The sequence below is a fragment of the Phyllobates terribilis genome, unplaced genomic scaffold, assembly GCF_046119375.1.
Source record: "Phyllobates terribilis strain yellow unplaced genomic scaffold, ASM4611937v1 Scaffold_3__8_contigs__length_932513732, whole genome shotgun sequence".
NCBI classification, from domain to species: Eukaryota; Metazoa; Chordata; class Amphibia; order Anura; family Dendrobatidae; genus Phyllobates; species Phyllobates terribilis.
In genome coordinates, this window is record NW_027362763.1 from 575,972,434 (window position 1) to 575,991,473 (window position 19,040).

The 19,040-nt window shown below is 43.8% G+C and overlaps 1 long non-coding RNA gene across 1 annotated transcript in view; it reads left to right on the forward strand.

The window, feature by feature from the left end:
* The first annotated feature begins 246 nt into the window (after positions 1-246).
* Positions 247-19,040, forward strand: part of LOC141257198 (uncharacterized) — a 73,348-nt gene continuing 54,554 nt past the window's right edge. Inside the window, exon 1 of the long non-coding RNA XR_012318033.1 lies at positions 247-386. This is a non-coding gene — a long non-coding RNA (uncharacterized lncRNA). The remainder of the gene's footprint in view (positions 387-19,040) is intronic.

Below are 19,040 nucleotides of genomic sequence, written 5' to 3' on the forward strand. Positions count from 1 at the left end.
AGCTAGTTGCAAAGTTGTTTTTTTACAAACACTTTGCAATTTATCCATAAAAGAATTAGTGAATAACATTTTAATGGATGAATTAGAACAACCAGTGAGTCAGTTCTTAGGGGGCTGTGTCTATACCTCCGCACTGTCTGCCAATATTATATCAGCATACTGCTGTAGGAAGCCATTATGGCAGCACTCAGAGATGAGAGGACAGCCCCCCTCACACGTGTCACTGTACAGTATCCGCCCCCCTGTAACACAGCCTGGAGCTGTGAGGGGGTCGTCACTACAGCACCGACGAGCACTGTGGACGGAGGATAGACGGAACGGAAGGGTTTCCCCTCACAGCTCCTCACCATGTCTGGACGCCTGCTGACAGGAGCCTTCATGAGCTGGTGAGGAGCGGGAATGTGCGGGATATGGCTGACTAGTAGCTGGTTACACTGCAGCGCGGGGTAGAGACTGTTCCTGTAATTGGTTCTGCGCTCCTATTATTGTTGTGGGTGTATTAGAAAGGTTTTATTATGGCAGGAGTGAGACCTGCTCAGCAGAAGTCTGTTATGTCAGTGATTAGGACTGCTCAGGAGACAGCCGTCATGTCCGGGATGAGAACAGCGGAGTCCCACTGCAGCTGCCGGGACTACATACACTGTGGGGACTTTCGGCGGGAAACCACGAGGCTCCGCCCACTCACATAAAATGGCGGGAAGAGGGAAAGCTAAATGGCGCCACTGCGCCTCATCATTTATTATATAAAGAAATGAGCTGCAAATCCGATATATTATGGAAATAGCTACGTGCTGCTAATTTTCAGTACTTTTATGATTAATGGCTGGCTTTATATATTGCACTTATACATATAAGGTGGAAATGAATGTGCAATGCTCTTGACACATAGTGCATGCTAAATGTAGTAAGCTTAGTAGAACAGTTACTGTAAAAAATAAGAGTAAGGCTGTGTGCCCACGTAGCGTTTTTCAAGCGTTTATGCTGTGGAATTTCCGCAGCGTAAACTCTTGTGAAACGCTAGGTAATCCGCACCCCATGGTCCCCAAGGGGATTCCGCATGTTCTATGCACATGCTGCGGATTTTTCCGCAGCGTTTATGCTGCGTACAAAAATCCGCAGCATGTCATTTAATTTTGCGGAAGCGCAGCGGAACTCCCGCCATTGACTTGCATTGAGACGCATAGAAACCGCGACTGTACATTTGTACAAGCGGCTTCTATGCGTCTCTATGTGCGGATGGTACCCAGTTCTGGAGGAGAGGAGACTCTCATCCAGACCTGGGTACCATTGTACCTGTAAAAAAAGAATAAAATAACAAATAAAGTTTATACTCACCTTTCCGACGGCTTCTCTCTGAATGCCGGCATCGCTTGAGGACCTGCGGTGACGTCACAGTCATGTGACCACAGGCCCTTCACCGCTCTGTCTCGCGATATGCCGGCATCCAGGAACCAGCCAGGAACGAGCGCTGCAGCCACGCCGGGGTCTCGGGGGTGAGTATAGCTTTATTTGTTTTAATTTTTACGGTTCACACTGTATAAATCCATGCTGTTTGCATGGATTTATACAGTGTGACCTAGTTGTCAAGCACTTTCCAAGTGATGCTATCACCTGGAAAGCGCTTGTCAATCTGCATGTGGATCCGCATGTATTCTGCAGGAAAAACGCATGCACAATCTGCATGCGTTTTTTCTGCCAGGGAGATGCAGAAATTTTCTGCTTCATTTCTGCATCGTGGGCACATAGCCTTAGGCCATGTATTTGTTTAGGCCATGTCATGCTGTGTTATGTGTAATAGAATGAGAGTCGCCCCATTTGTAAAATGTAATGTATCTTGTTTGAATGAAACATGTCAGAAGTCAGTCAGTTTGGCCCAAGTGCAGATTAGCAAGGTTCCTTCTCTGCCTCCTTGTCTCTCAGAGGTTGCTGTGCGGCTGGAAATTGTGGCATTTCCGTCACTTTTACCTGACAGGATTTTGGTCATTAGTGTTTAGATCTAGCATGTAACTCCCTTTCCAGACCTGGTGATTATTTGTTTGCTCTTTTGCTTTTTCCTTCTCTTCCAAGAGTCATATTTTTTAAAATTTTCAAGTAATTTGAAAAAAATACAATTCTGCCATTGTTTTTAAAATTTTGTTTTTAGAGCATTTAGTGTGATAAAAAATACCTGGAACATGATTCTCCAGATCTGAACGATTACTGCAATAACCATTTTGTAATTTTATTTTTTATGCATTGGTATGTAAGGCGTTTGACAGAGGCATGTTCTGTTAGATTGCCTGACATTGTAAGGCTGCGTGCCCACTATGCGTTTTTCAAGCGTTTTTGCTGCGGAATTTCTGCAGCGAAAACGCTTGGTAAGGCTATGTGCCCACGATGCAGAAATGCTCAGGATTTTTTCCTGAGCGTTTCTGCATCTCCCTGGCAGCAAAGAACGCATGCAGATTGTACATGCGTTTTCCTGCCAGGGACATGCGGAAATGGAGCGTTATCACTGACATTTCCGCATGCGGATTGACAAGCGCTTTCCAAGCGATTAGCATCACTTGGAAAGTGCTTGTGACAACTAGGTCACACTATATAAATCCATGCAAACTGCATGGATTTATATATAGTGTGACCCGAGAGAGTGGTACCCCTTAAGGACCAGAGCATTTTCCGTTTTTGCGTTTTTGTTTTTTGCTCCCCTTGTTTCCAGTGCCATAGCGTTTTTTTTGGGGGTCAATATGGCCGTGTGAGGGCTTATTTTTTGCGGGATGAGTTGTACTTTTCAACGCCATTACTAGTTTTACCATATCGTGTACGGGAAAACGGGAAAAAAATTACAAGTGCGGTGAAGTTGCAAAAAAAGTGCAATACCACAGTTGTTTTTTATTTTTTTACCACGTTCACTGAATGCTAAAACTGACCTGCCATTCTTATTCTCCAGGTCATTACGAGTTTGTAGACACCAAACATGTATAGGTTCTTTTATATTTAAGTGGTGAAAAAAAATTCCAAAATTTGTTAAAAAAAAAAATAGCGCCATTTTCTAAGACCTGTAGCGTCTCCATTTTTCGGGATCTGGGGCTGGGTGAGGGCTTATTTTTTGCGCGCCGGGCTGATGTTTTTATTGATAACATTTTGGGGTAGATCCGATGTTTTGATCGCCCGTTATTGCATTTTATTGCAATTTTGCGGCGACCAAAAAACGTAATTCTGGCGTTTACAATTTTTTTCTCGTTACGCCGTTTACCGTTTGGATTAATTCTTTTTTTATATTGATAGATCGGGCGAATCTGAACGCGGCAATACCAAATATGTCTATGTAGGTTTTTTTTTAAATATTTTATTTTGAATGGGGCGAAAGGGGGGTGATTTAAACTTTTAGATTTTTTAATTTTTTTTTATAATTTTAAAAATGTTTTTTTTTCACTTTTTGCATGCATCTATAGTCTCCATAGGAGACTAGAAGCAGCAACTATCCGATCGCCTCTGCTACATACAGGGGATCAGCAGATCCCCTGCATATAGCAGTATTGGTCCTGTGCTATGAGCGCCGACCACTAGGTGGCGCTCATAGCGACCAGCTCATGACAACCACAGGAGTCTGCTGCAGACCCTGGGTTGTCATGCCCACCCATCGGTGACCCCCGATTACGTGACGGGGTCGCCAATGGGCGGGGCTTAGGACGCGCCTCCCGGAAGCGCGCGTTAAATGCCGCTGTCGGAGATTGACAGCGGCATTTAACATGTTAACAGCCGCGGGTGGATCGCGATTCCACCCGCGGCTGTTGCGGGCACATGTCAGCTGTAAGAATCAGCTGACATGTGCTCGGTGCTGCAACCCTCACTGAACTGGGGGAGGAGTCCTATGACGTACTAAGACGTCATGGGTTGCAAAGGGGTTAAAAATAAAAAAATAAATATATACTTACCCTCCGATGGCCCGCGCTGGCTTGCTTCGCTCGGTGCCGGCAGCGGTGGATTGAAAGACCTGCCGACGTCAGCGTCGAGTGACCCGTCGCATGACTCTGACTTCAGCGCAGGTCCTTCAATCCACTGCAAAGTGCCGGGAAGCAAGTAGGAGCGCAGCGCGGGCTGCCAGAAGGTAAGTATATATTTATTTTTATTTTATTCTTTTTTTACAGCTTTTTTTAATGGTACCTGGGTGTGGATGAGAGTCTCCTCTACACCCGGGTACCATCCGCATATTAGAACGCGCCAATTACGCAAGTACAGATGCAGTCTTGCGGAATTGGCGCGTTCTAATGCAAGTCAATGGCGGTGAAAACGCAGCATTTCCACAAAATAATTGGTAGTGCTGCGTTTTTTCCCACAATGATAATCCGCAGCAGAAATTTCCGCAGCATGTGCACAGCACATGCGGATTATCATTGGGGAACATTGCTGCCCTTCTACCATGCGTTTTTAATGCGTTTCCGCAGCTGCAAAAACACATTAAAAACGCATCGTGGGCACACAGCCTAATACGTGCCCCATGGTCCCCAATGATAATCCGCATGTGCTGTGCACATGCTGCGGAAATTTACGCTGCGTTTTATCATTGCGGAAAAATACGCAGGATGTCCACTAATTTTGCGGGCACGCAGCTTAATTGCCGCCATTGACTTGCATTGAAACGCTTGATATCCTCATCACTACATGTGCACACGCGGATATGAAGCGATTCAATGTGCGGATGGTACTCAGGTCTGGAGAAGAGGAGACTCTCATCCAGACCCGGGTACCATAGTACCTGTAAAAAAAAAAAAGAATTTAAAATAAAAAATAAAGATTATACTTACCTTCCGATGGCCCCCGGTCTCCTCAGCAATGCGTCTGGTGTGTTGGGCGGCTCGCGGTGATGTGAGGACCTGACATGACGTCATTTAGTCATGTGACAGGTCACGCGACCACTGACGTCGGCGGTCGCGTGACCTGTCACATGACTCAGTGGCGTCATGGCAGGTCCTTTTACACAACCGCGAGACATCGGGGAGATCGGACACATCGGAGAAGGAGACCGCGGGCCATTGGAAGGTAAGTGTAATGTTTATTTTTTATTTTTTACCATTCTTATTCTTTTTTTTAACTATTACTTGGTCACACTATATAAATCCATGCCGGTTGCATGGATTTATATAGTGTGACCAAGTTGTCAAGCACTTTTCCAAGTGATGCTAAAATCGCTTGGAAAAGCGCTTGATAACCCGCATGCAGAAATTCATGAAAAAACGCTTGACAAACGCTTCTACCTGGCAGGAAAAACGCATGTAATATCCGCATGCGTTTTTCCTGCCAGGGAGAAATGGAAAAAATATGCAGCATTTCTGCATCGTGGGCACTTAGCCTAAGACTGGGGCTAGTTACACTGTGACTTTGGCCAAGACCCAGGTCAGACGGCCAGAGATCACTATGTGCCGTTACTACGGTACGTCACAGCGTAATGCAGGTGAATGGGATTGCATTGCAACGCCTAGGATACCACAAGGAGCAAGTCACACAAAGGCTAACTGAGGGTGTGTGCAGACGATCCAGATCCGCTGCGGTTTTGACACTGCGGACTTATGCAATGTCAAACCCGCAGCGGCCAGCTGTTACAGCATAGTGGATGAGATTTGTACAAATCCCATGTCCACTATGCGTCTCTGTGCACCCGCGGAAACTGACATGCAGCACGTCTTTCCAGACCGCAGCATGTCAATTTCTCATGCGGGTCCGCATGCGGACTTTCCCCATAGACCTAATCTCTATGAGGAAAGTCCGTAGGTAAAAAAAAAAAAAGCGGAGCTCATTTGCATATCAGCTCCTCCGTAGCATCGGGGCCGCAGGCTGAGAGATACTTCTGCACATACCCTTAGACTTCTGCTTGTCGCGGTACTCAATGTCACTGCATTTTGCTGCGATGTTGCAGTGGCACAAAGCCATATTTGGGAGTGTAACCTACAGTGCCAGTCAAAATTTGGGGCTCACCTGTTCTTGAGACTCACAGATAATACACATAAAACTTATAATTTATTAGTATCAATTAAAAATATCAAAGACAAAAAATCCCTCAAAAAACAAAAGCCAGTATATAACCAAAACTGGATAATACAAGTGGATGGGGGGGAGTTGGATACCTTACACTGGTCTATCCCTACCTGTCAGCGGAGGTTGGCACCCTCTTGAACGCAAATGGCGCCCCCGCTCCTCGACGGCTCTCGCCAAAGGGTACCATTAGGCCCTGAGCTGATGGAAGCTGATGGGATTCCGTACAGAGGTGAGAGGGGCAGAAAAAAAGTAGCCAAACAGCTGATTCTGGACACCGCAAACAACTCACCACTGTACCTGCAGCATGCAGATGTGGTGAAAAATATCCAGGAAAGTCTGTGTGATATCCTGAGAACACTATTACCTCTTGTATATTCTATATTAGACAATAGTCCTACAACATACAGCACATAGTTGTTGTACATGTAGTAAATACCCATAAACGGACCACAAAAAAGCCGGGTGGGGTCTAGTGCTTTTTACTGCCATTTGGTGATATCTGCACCATTATTTGAACATTTGATCCAGAGGATGCATGAGGCACTTTATTAATAACACCACTGGTACACTGCGAAGGAGCATGCACAAGGCACTTTATCAAGAATGCCATTACAATCACCAAAAGCTAAATCGTCTTTTGATTCTACATCTTGCATCTTAGGAATTTATATGGTTTGTGACTCCTGATGAGCCGATTTGCAGGAGAAACGCGTAGAGCAGGGGACAGGAACCTTTTTGGCTGAGAGAGCCATGAACGCTACATATTTTAAAATGTAGTTCCGTGAGAGCCATACAATATTTTTAAAACTAAATACAAGTAAGGCTATGTGCCCACTATGCAGAAATGCTCCAGATTTTTCTGGAGCGTTTCTGCATCTCCCTGGCAGAAAAAACGCATGCGGATTTTACATGCTTTTTTCCTGCCAGGGACCAGCGGAAGTGAAGCGTTCTTCACATGCATTTCCTCATGCGGGTTGTCAAGCGCTATCCAAGCGATTTTAGCATCACTTGGAAAATGCTCGACAACTTGGTCACACTATATAAATCCATGCAACCAGCATGGATTTATATAGTGTGACCGTAAAAGAATGGTAAAAAATAAATATTATACTTACCTTCTGATGGCCCCCTGTGTCCTTATCCGATCCGTACTGGCTTGCCGGCAACTCGCGATGGTCTAAAAGACCTGCCCGGGTACCATCCACACATTGAACCGCATGATATCCTCATGTGCATATGTAGTGATGCGGATGTCATGCGGTCCAATGCAAGTCAATGGCAGCGAAAACGCCGCGATTCCGCAAAATAATTGGTAGTGCTGCGGATTTTTCCGCAATGATAATACGCAGCGGAAATTTCCGCAGCATGTGAACAGCACATGCGGATTATAATTGGGGAACATGGCAGATCTTCTACCAAGAGTTTTTTAAGCGTTTCTGCAGCAGAATTGCCGCTGCGGAAACGCTTAAAAAACGCATAGTGGGCACAGTGCCTAAATGTGTGCATTTTATGCAAGACCAACACTTTAAAAGTACAATAAGTACCTGCTCTCTCCACAAAGGTGAATTCTTCTGTCCATTCCTGCTGAAAAGTACGATACTCCTCTTTTTTTTTCTTTTATCCATCTTCTTCAATAAAAGGGTTTCTGCAATTAGCTAGCTGACTACTTGATTAAAAGGAGGGAAGTTTACTTCCATATGCTGGAGGTGTCCCTGGCTAATTCCATGTGGGGAACAGAGATGGCGTCTTTGCTCTTAAGGGGAAGGGCAAACTGTACTCCCGAAGTACTGTGTATATACAGTACAGACCAAAAGTTCTCATTTAAAGATTTTTCTGTATTTTCATGACTATGAAAATTGTACATTCACACTGAAAGCATCAAAACTATGAATTAACACATGTGGAATTATATACTTAACAAAAAAGTGTGAAACAACTGAAAATATGTCTTATATTCTAGGTTCTTCAAAGTAGCCACCTTTTGCTTTGATGACTGCTTTTCACACTCTTGGCATTCTCTTGATGAGCTTCAAGGGGTAGTCACCGGAAATGTTCTTCTAACAATCTTGAAGGAGTTCCCAGAGATGCTTAGCACTCGTTGGCCCTTTTGCCTTCACTCTGCGGTCCAGCTCACCCCCAACCATCTTGATTGGGTTCAGGTCTGGTGACTGTGGAGGCTTAGCACCCCATCACTCTCCCTCTTGGTCAAATAGCCCTTACACAGCCTGGAGGTGTGTTTGGGGTCATTGTCCTGTTGAAAAATAAATGATGGTCCAACTAAACGCAAACCGGATGGAATAGGCCACTACAAGATGCTGTGGTAGCCATGCTGGTTCAGTATGCCTTCAATTTTGAATAAATCCCCAATAGGGTCACTAGCAAAGCACCCCCACACCATCACACCTCCTCCTCCATGCTTCACGGTGGGAACCATGCGTGTTGAGTCCATCCGTTCACCTTTTCTGCGTCGCACAAAGACACGGTGGTTGGAACCAAAGATCTCAAATTTGGACTCAACAGACCAAAGCACAGATTTCCACTGGTCTAATGTCCATTCTTTGTGTTCTTTAGCCCAAACAAGTCTCTTCTGCTTGTTGCCTGTCCTTAGCAGTGGTTTCCTAGCAGCTATTTTACCACGAAGGCCTGCTGCACAAAGGCTCCTCTTTACAGTTGTTGTAGAGATGTGTCTGCTGCTAGAACTCTAATCTGAGCTGCTGTTAACTTGCGATTTCTGAGGCTGGTGACTCGGACAAACTTATCCTCAGAAGCAGAGGTGACTCTTGGTCTTCATTTCCTGGGGCGGTCCTCATGTGAGCCAGTTTCTTTGTAGCGCTTGATGGTATTTGCAACTGCACTTGGGGACACTTTCAAAGTTTGCCCAATTTTTCGGACTGACTGACCTTCATTTCTTAAAGTAATGATGGCCACTCGTTTTTCTTTACTTAGAAATTGTAATATGGCAAGAAAAAAGCAGCTAACAGTCTATTCAGTAGGACTATCAGCTGTGTATCCACCAGACTTCTGCACAACACAACTGATGGTCCCAACCCCATTTATAAGGCAAGAAATCCCACTTATTAAACCTGACAGGGCACACCTGTGAAGTGAAAACAATTTCCAGTGACTACCTCTTGAAGCTCATCAAGAGAATGCCAAGAGTGTGCAAAGCAGTCATCAAAGCAAAAGGTGGCTACTTTGAAGAACCTAGAATATAAGACATATTTTCAGTTGTTTCACACTTTTTTGTTAAGTATATAATTCCACATGTGTTAATTCATAGTTTTGATGCCTTCAGTGTGAATGTACAATTTTCATAGTCATGAAAATACAGAAAAATCTTTAAATGAGAAGGTGTGTCCAAACTTTTGGTCTGTACTGTAGGTAACTGACGTCCCCCTAATTGACTAGTGGTATGAAGTAAGAGCGTTACCTGTATTCAGGCGCTCACTGACTGATGCGGCTGCTGATTCTTGCCAGTGGAGTTTAAAATGGCGCCGCCGCTTCTGATCCACACCACAGGAAGCCATCACTCCTATAAGGTGCCCGCTGTCCTGACAGCTAAAGCGGCGCTTGAGCGAGCGGAGCTCAGTTGCTGGTACGCTGGGGTGAGGAGAACGATGGCTGACAGCGCGGGAACTCCCTATACCTGCTGGTGAGCTCGCCTCCGGTCTGCGCTTAATGATGACTCACCCCAGCGTAGCCGCAGCTGAGCTCTGAGCTAGGCAAAAAAAAGCATGCGGAAACACACAAAGAATGGGCATGCAGCGTTTTTTTCCGCACATGAAATCTGGTCAGGAAAATTTCTGATCATGTGCACGGAACTTGCAAAATGTCATAGGATAAGGTATGCAATGCGTTTTTGGCCCATTTCCGCTCTGAAAAAAAAAACCGCACAAAAAACACACTGTGTGCACATAGCCCAAAGCATTTATTTAACTGAATAATGTTATACAGGGCTGGTTAGGCAAGGAATTTACTCATACATAGGTGAATGCTGCTGGGTTGGATGGGGGGGGTGTGACCTGTCACCAATATTAGGCTACATTCACACATTTAGGATTTGGTCAGTACTTTACATCAATATTTGTAATCCAATGAGGAGTGAAACAATCAGAGGAAAAGTAAAATAGAAACATGTGCTCCACTTCTGCATTTCTCACCCAACCCTTGGTTTTGGCTTACAATATGGATGTAAAATACTGACCAAAAACTGGACGTGGCCTTAATGTTCCGATGTAGGGTCAATCTGTAGGTTAATAGCTTTACTAATCTGCCCGGTGCGCGCACTTAGCCGAACGCTATGGTGAGAAAATTAACTATTCTCCCCGCAGCGTTCCGGTTTCAGTCACGAGGGGTGGTGCCAGCAGTGACTTGGAACACTTGTATGAAATAAAATGCAGTCAATTTTTTTATTTTACTTTTTATACTGTTTGTGGAGTGGAATCTGATTTGTCCACCCATCAACAGGAGTGCTGCGCATCCTTTTTAAGACTGCACAGATGCGCTACATTGTGAGCTTTCCATCAAAGTAACAGGGCGTGCTTGGAATCTCAGATCACTGTTAATTAAGCGGTGACACGCTTCCATTCCGAACACGCCTTTATGACTCAAAGTCGGCGGCTTCTGGGAGAAATACAATTAATTTCATTCCAGTAATTGCACCTTCAGTGCGGCAGCTTTATAGCATTGTAATTATTAAAAGAAACCTGTCACATGCAAAAATAAGCTATTTAACTGCAGATCCAGGGTTAATCTGCAGGTTAATAGCATTCTGAACCTGCTCGGCGCCCACACTTTGAGCCTCATTTCCAGGATGAAATGAGCTTTATTCCACTCCCCCCCCCACCAGCGTTTGTTGTTCGATCATAGGGGTGGATCAGGCGCGGTTTCAATCAGTGCTTTATGTATAGAGATCGGCAGCTATGACCGAGCCCCCCGCACTGACTGACAGCTGACCCTAATGTGGATCCTGTTGTTAGTCAGTTCCGAGGGTGTTGTTACAGCCGCTGCTCTCTATACACTGAGCGGTGACTGAAACTGCGCCAGCTCCACCCCTGTGACTGAAACCCAAATGCTTCCGGGGAAAAAAAGTTAATTTCCTCCCGGCATCGGGACTTTGAGTGCGGGCGCTACGCAGGTACAGAACAAGATTTACCCCATGTCTTCAGGTTAATAGCATTTTTTCACATGTTCCCTTCAACAGGCAGAATAAGAGCATGGACACACAGCCGTTTAACACGTGCGATGATCGCATCGCACTGAATGGACTGGCCGGCACCTCTCCTGACCTGAGTATGACAGCGTGATGGATTTCTATACAGCTGTCAAGCTCGGGTCAGGATAGGTGCTGGCCAGTAGGAGGTTTACCATGCGATACTCGCAGGAGAAATACGTCACGTGTGTCCCTGCTTAACCCTTTTAAAGCCCATGACGTACTAATACTCGTCTGTGCCATGGGCTTTAAGAGCCTGACCCATATTAGTACGTCATAGCGATCGCGCGCGCACACAGGATGTGCGGGCACGATCGTCGCCGGCTGTCAGCTGATTGTCACAGCTGACACCCGGTACAATGTGCAGGGAGCAGTCCTGCACCGCTCCCAGCACATTAACCCCCGCAATGCTGCGATCGAAGTCGATCGCAGCATTGCGGTGGCAAGGGGAGGTGATCTGTATACTCACCTCCTCTTCCGGCCTCCAGCGCTGTCTGCCGTGGCTTCCCGGGTGTTGCCATGACGACCCGATGTCGTCATGACAACATCCGGGTCACCAGACAGCAGTAAGATTGTTTGGAGATGCGCAGTGCATCTCCAAACTATCTTCTCCCTGTCCAGCGCTGACTGCCTGCATGGCACAGGGATGGTGCTGCATTCCTGTGCCATGCAGGCGATCAGAATAAAAAAAGTGAAAGTCCCATAGTGGGACAAAGTAAAAAAGTAAAAAAACTCCCAGAAAGTGAAAAAAAATATATAAAAAAAAAATTGTAAAAATATATAAAAAAAAATAATCCTCTAAAAATATAAATATAATGTACCCATCAATAAATATTATTATGAAAAACAAACAAACAAAAGTACACATATTTGGTATCCCCTTTTTCGTAACGACCTGGCCTATAAAACTGTTCCACTAGTTAACCCCTTCAGTGAACACGGTAAAAAAAAAAACAAAGCAAAAAACAATGCTCTATCATCATACCGCCAAACAAAAAATGGAATAACACGCGATCAAAAAGACGAATATAAATAAAAATGGTATCGCTGAAAACGTCATCTCGTCCCGCAAAAAACAAGCCGCCATACTGCTCCATCATCCAAAAAATCAAAAAGTTACAGCTCTCGGAATAAAGCGATTAATGTGTAAAAGCGCCAAAACATAAAAAACTATATAAATGTGGTACCGCTGTAAACATACTGACCCGAAGAATAAAGCTACCTTATCAATTTTACCACACCCGGAGCAGAATAAAAAAAATGTAAAAAAACACAATTTCTGAATTGTTGGTTTTTGTTTATTCTGCCTCCCAAAAGCTGGAATAGAAAGCGATCAAAAAATGTCACATGCCTGAAAATGGCACCAATAAAAACGTCAACTCATCCCGCAAAAAACAAGCCGTCACATGACTCTGTCGGCCAAAATATGGCGATGCGAAAACTAGATTTTACAAAATAGTGTGTGACAGCTGTCAATCATAAAAACCCAATATGATTCTGGTATCACTGTAATCGCACCGACCCGAAGAATAAAGTAATCTCATCACTTATACCGCACGAGGAACGGCGTAAAAAATAAACGCTGGGGTTGGGGTTGTGCTAATGTTAGGGTTGTTTTTTTTTTTCAAAAGTAAAAAAAAAAAAAAAAAAAAAAAAAAAAAAAAAAAAGATGCCGATATGGCAACTAGTGTTGAACGCAAGTGCTCGCTACTTGAGTTTGCATCGGGTGCTCGGGTATGCACTGAGGCACCCAAGGCACCTATCTAGATGCATAGTGAGCACTTGGAACCCCCAGGTGCTTCACAAATTGATTCGTAAATATGAAAAAGTGTTTTTTTCCCACTTTTTCATTTTTACGAATCAATTTGTGAAGCAACTGTTGGTTCCAAGTGCTCACTATGCATCTAGATAGGTGCCTTGGGGGGTCTAGTTTCCAAAATGGGGTCACTTGTGGGGGAGCTCCAATGTTTAGGCACACAGGGGCTCTCCAAACGCAACATGGTGTCCGCTAACAATTTGAGCCGATGTTAGCGGACACCATGTTGCGTTTGGAGAGCCCCTGTGTGCCTAAACATTGGAACTCCCCCATAAGTGACCCCATTTTGGAAACTAGACCCCCCCAAGGCACCTATCTAGATGCATAGTGAGCACTTGGAACCCTCAAGTGCTTCACAAATTGATTCGTAAAAATGAAAAAGTGGGAAAAAAAATACTTTTTCATTTTTACGAATCAATTTGTGAAGCACCTAGGGGTTCCAAGTTCTCACTATGCATCTAGATAGGTGCCTTGGGGGGTCTAGTTTCCAAAATGGGGTCACTTGTGGGGGGTTTCCACTGTTTAGGCACATCAGGGGCTCTCCAAACGCAACATGGCATCCACTAATTATTCAAGCAAATTTTACAATCAAAAAGTCAAATGGCGCTCCTTCCCTTCCGAGCCCTGCCGTGCGCCCAAACAGTGTTTTTTCCCCACATATGGGGTATCTGCGTGCCCAGGGGAAATTGCACAACAAATTTTGGGGTCCATTTTTTCTTGTTACCCCTGCGAAAATAAAAAAAATTGGGTCTAAGTAACATTTTTGTGAAAAAAGTTAAATGTTCATTTTTTTATTCCACATTCCAAAAATTCCTGTGAAGCACCTGAAGGATTAATAAAGTTCTTGAATGTGGTTTTGAGCACCTTGAGGGGTGCAGTTTTTAGAATGGTGTCACTTTTGGGTATTTTCTGTCATAAAGACCGCTCAAAGTGACTTCAAATGTGATGTGGTCCCTAAAAAAATGGTTTTGTAAATTTTGTTGGAAAAATGAGAAATCTCTAGTCAACTTTTAACCCTTATAGCTCCCTAACAAAAAAAAATTTTGGTTCCAAAATTGTGCTGATGTAAAGTAGACATGTGGGAAATGTTAATGTTATTTATTAACTCTTTTGTGTGACATATCTCTCTGATTTAAGGGCATAAAAATTCAAATTTTGAAAATTGCTAAATTTTCTAAATTTTTGCCAAATTTCCGTTTTTTTCACAAATAGACGCTAGTGATATCAAAGAAATTTTACCACAATAATGAAGTACAATATGTCACGAAGAAACAATCTCAGAATCGGGGATCCTTTGAAGCGTTCCAGAGTAATTACCTCATAAAGTGACAGTGGTCAGAATTGTAAAAATTGGCCTGGTCATTAACGTGCAAACCACCCTCGGGGGTAAAGAGGTTAATGGGAAGGTGCCTTTAAAAAAAATGTTTTTTAAACAATTGAAAAAAATTACCTCTTCTCCATTTGCAACAAAAAATCCTAATTTGATCTCCTTGACTTATCAGTAGGAGGCATCACCCCTTACACCTCATGAACAAGTGTTTGCTGTAACATCTCTCGAATGTTGTGCCTTGTATCTTTTGAATTCATTTGTAATATTGCCTGACAAAGGAGCCTCTGTGCTCTGAAAGCTTGCATATATATTTTTTTTCTGGTTAGCCAATAAAGGTATCACTCTGAGAATACTTTTGTCAGTTTTGGGCATAAAAGTATTTACATCAATTAAAAAAAAAATAGTTTTTATTAACCCCTTTCTGGCCCAAGGCGTACTAATACATATCTGCTCCCTGGCCCTTATGGGCCTGATACGTATTAGTACGCCTTGGCGTGCGGGCTCGATCGCCGCAGGGTGTCCCGCACCACTCCCTGCACATTCACCCCCGAAATGATGCGATTGAAATCGATCGCAGCATTGCGGTGGCAAGGGGAGGTGATCGCGATACTCACCTCTCCTGCCGGTGTCCAGCGCTATCTGCCGCGGCTGCCCGGATGGGAGGAGGTAAGTGCAGATACTTACCTCCTCTCTGGCGTCCTGCGCCGTCTGAGTCCGGTCCCGGATGTTGTCATGGTGACCCGATGTCATCATGACAACATCCGGGTCGCCAGGAGGCAGGAAGTTACTTTGGTTCAAAATAACTTCTCCCAGTGCAGCACTGACAGGCTGCATAGCACAGGGATAGTGCTGCGTTCCTGTGCTACTATACAGCTGATCAGGCTGCAAAAAGTGAAAATCCCATAGTGGAACAAAGTGTAAAAGTACGAAAAATGTCAGAAAGTGAAAGAAAAAAATTGTAAAGATATTAAAAAAAATTGTAAAAATACCTCCCCCCCCCCCCCAAAAAAAAAATATTGTACCCACAAATAAATAATAATAAAAAAAAAAATAAAAGTACACATATTTGGTATCGCCGCGCCCGGAACGACCTGACCTATAAAACTGCCCCACTAGTTAACCCCTTTACTGAACACTGTAAAAAATAAAAAACGAAGCAAAAAACTATGCTTTATCATCATACTGCCAAACAAAACATGGAATAAAATGCGATCAAAAAGACGAATGTAAATAAAAATGGTACCGCTGAAAACGTCTCACAATAAACAAGTTGTCATACAGCTCCAACGGCCGAAAAATAAAAGTTATAGCTCTCAGAATAAAGCGATGCAAAAAGCAATTTTTTTGTGTAAAAGCGCCAAAACATTAAAAAAACAATATAAGGCTATGTGCCCATGATGCAGAAATGCTCCAGATTTTTTCCTGAGCGTTTCTGCATTTCTCTGGCAGAAAAAAACGCATGCGGACTGTACATGTGTCTTTTCTGCCAGGGACAAGCGGATGGGAAGCGTTCTTCACATGCATTTCCGCATGCGGCTTGTCAAGCGCTTTCCAAGCGATTTTAGCATCACTTGGAAAATGCTTGACAACTTGGTCACACTATATAAATCCATGCAAACGGCATGGATTTATATAGTGTGACCGAAAGAATGGTAAAAAATAAATATCATACTTACCTTCTGATGGCCCCCGGTGTCTTTATCCGATGCGTCCTGGCTTGCCGGCAGCTCGCGGTAGACTAAAGTACCTGCCGACGTCAGTGGCAAGTCCACCGCGAGCTGCGGTCAAGCCAGAACGCATCGGATAAAGACACCGGGGGCCATCAGAATTTAAGTATAATGTATATTTTTTATTTTATTATTCTTTTTTTTACAGGTACTATGGTATCCGGGTCCGGAGGAGAGTCTCCTCTTCTCCAGACCCGGGTACCATCCGCACATTGAAACACATGGAATCCGCATGTACAGATGCAGTGATGTGGATTTCATGCGTTCCAATGCAAGTCAATGGCGGCGAAAACGCTGCGCTTATGCAAAATAATTGGTAGTTCTGCGTATTTTTCCGCAATGATAATCCGCAGCGGAAATTTCCGCAGGATGTGCACAGCACATGCGTATTATTTGTTTATTCTGCCTCCCAAAAATCAGAATAGAAAGCGATCAAAAAATGTCACGTGCCTGAAAATGGTACCAATAAAAACGTCAACGTGTCCCGCAAAAAACATGACTGTCAGCCGAAATATGGAAAAATTATAGCTCTCAAAATATGGCGATGTAAAAACTAGTCTTTGCAAAAAAACAGGGTTTTTTAGTGTGTGACAGCTGTCAATCATAAAAAACCGATATGAATCTGGTATCGCTGGAATCGCACCAACCCGAAGAATAAGGAACGGCGTAAGAAATAAACTCTAGGGTTAGGGTTGTGCTAGGTTTAGGCTGCGTACGCACGATGCGGATTTAATGCGTTTCCGTGGCGCTTTTCCGCCGCAAAAACGCATTAAAAATGCATGTTAAGTTGTCTGCCATGTTTCCGAATGATAATCCGCATGTGCTGTGCACATGCTGCGGAAATTTCCGCTGCGGATTATCATTGCGATAAAATCTGCAGCACGACCATTAATTTTGCAGAATCCCGGCGAAATTGCGGCCATTGACTTGCATTGGACCGCATAACATCCGCATGACTACACGTACACATGCGGATATTATGCGATTCAATGTGCGGATGGTACCCGGGTTTGGAGAAGAGGAGACTCTCCTCCAGACCTGGGTACCATAGTACCTGTAGTTAAAAAAAAACGAAAAAAAAAAAAAAAAACCATATACTTACCTTCTGATGGCCCCCTGTCTGCTCCCGGCGGTGCTGCTGGCTCTTCGGCTGCTCGCGGTGGTAAAAGGACCTTCTATGACGTAATTTAGACATGTGACAGGTCACGTGACCGCCGACGTGATGACTAAATGACGTCATGGAAGGTCCTTTTTAGAGCACCGCGAGCCGCCGAAGAGCCAGTGGCACAGGAGAAGGAGATCGGGGGCCATCGGAAGGTGAGTATAATTTTTTTTTGTTTTTTTCAACATTTTTATTCTTTTTTTTTACTATTGATGCTGCATTTGCAGCCTCGTAACTTGGTTACACAACATAAATTCATGCCGGTTGCATGGATTTATATAGTGTGACCAAGTTGTCAAATACTTTTCCAAGTGATGCTAAAATCGCTTGGAAAAGCTCTTGACAACCCGCATGCGAAATCGCATGTTCAAAACGCTTCACAAACTCTTCTACCTGGCAGAAAAAACGCATGTAAAATCCGCATGCGTTTTTTCTGCCAGGGAGATGCAGAAATACTCCGCAGCATTTCTGCATCGTGGGCACTTAGGGTTAGGGTTGTGCTAGGGTTAGGGTTAAGCTAGGGTTAGGGTTGGGGTTAGGATTTTTTCAGAAGTAAAGAAAAAAAAATGATGATGATGTGGCGACTGGTGTTGAGCGCAAGTGCTCAGGTATGCACCGAGTATAGTGGGTACTCGAGTGACTTGCTTGAGTCTCTGTCCCATATGTTTTGCAGCTGTTATACAGCCAAAGAAACCTTGTGGGGATTGCCTGCCATGGACGAGTGATCCCTGCATGTTTTTTTTTGAGTGTCTAATAACCATGAAACATGCGGGCGGGGACTCGAGCACGTCACTTGAGCACCCGCGATACTTGGTGCATACCAGAGTACCCGATGCAAACTCTAGTAGTGAGCACTTGCACTCAAGACTAGTGACAACTTATTCAATATGATGACCTAATGTTATCAAATTCTGTGTCATACCTCTGGGTTCAAAATGTTCACTATACCCCTTGAAAAATCCTTGAGGGTTGTAGTTTCCAAAATGGAGTCACTTGTGGGGGGTTTCCATTGTTTAGGCGCATCAGGGGGTCTCCAAACTCAACATGGCATCTGCTAATTATTCAAGCAAATTTTATATTCAAAAAGTCAAATGGCACTCCTTCCCTTTCGAACCCTGCCGTGCGCCCAAACAGTGTATTTTCCCCACATATGGGGTATCGGCTTACGTAAGGAGAAATTGCACAAGAAATTGCATGGTGCAATTTCTCCTGTTACCCTTATGAAAATGCAAAATTGGAGGCTGAAAAACATTTTTGTTGGAAAAATGTGAAAATTTTATTTTTACGGCTCAATGTTATAAACTTATGTGAAAGGGTGCTCACCACACATCTAGATAATTCCTTCCCTTTCCGAACCCTGCCGTGCGCCAAAACAGTGGTTTTCCCCCACATACGGGGTATCAGCATGCTCAAGAGGAATTGCACAACAAATTTTGGGTCCATTTTTTAATGATACCCTTGCGGAAATAAAAAAAAAATTGGGGTCTAAAGTAACATTTTTGTGAAAAAAAAAAAAAAAGTTCATTTTTTTTCTTCCACGTGCCAAAAATTCCTGTGAAGCACCTGAAGGGTTAATAAACTTATTGAATGTGGTTTTGATGACCTTGAGGGGTGCAGTTTTTAGAATGGTTTCACTTTTGGGTATTTTCTGTCGTAAAGGCCCATCAAAGTCACTTCACATATGATGTGGTCCCTAAAAAAAATGGTGTTATAAAAATGAAAAATCGTTGGTCAATTTTTATCCCTAAAAGCTCCATAACAAAAATAAATTTTGGTTC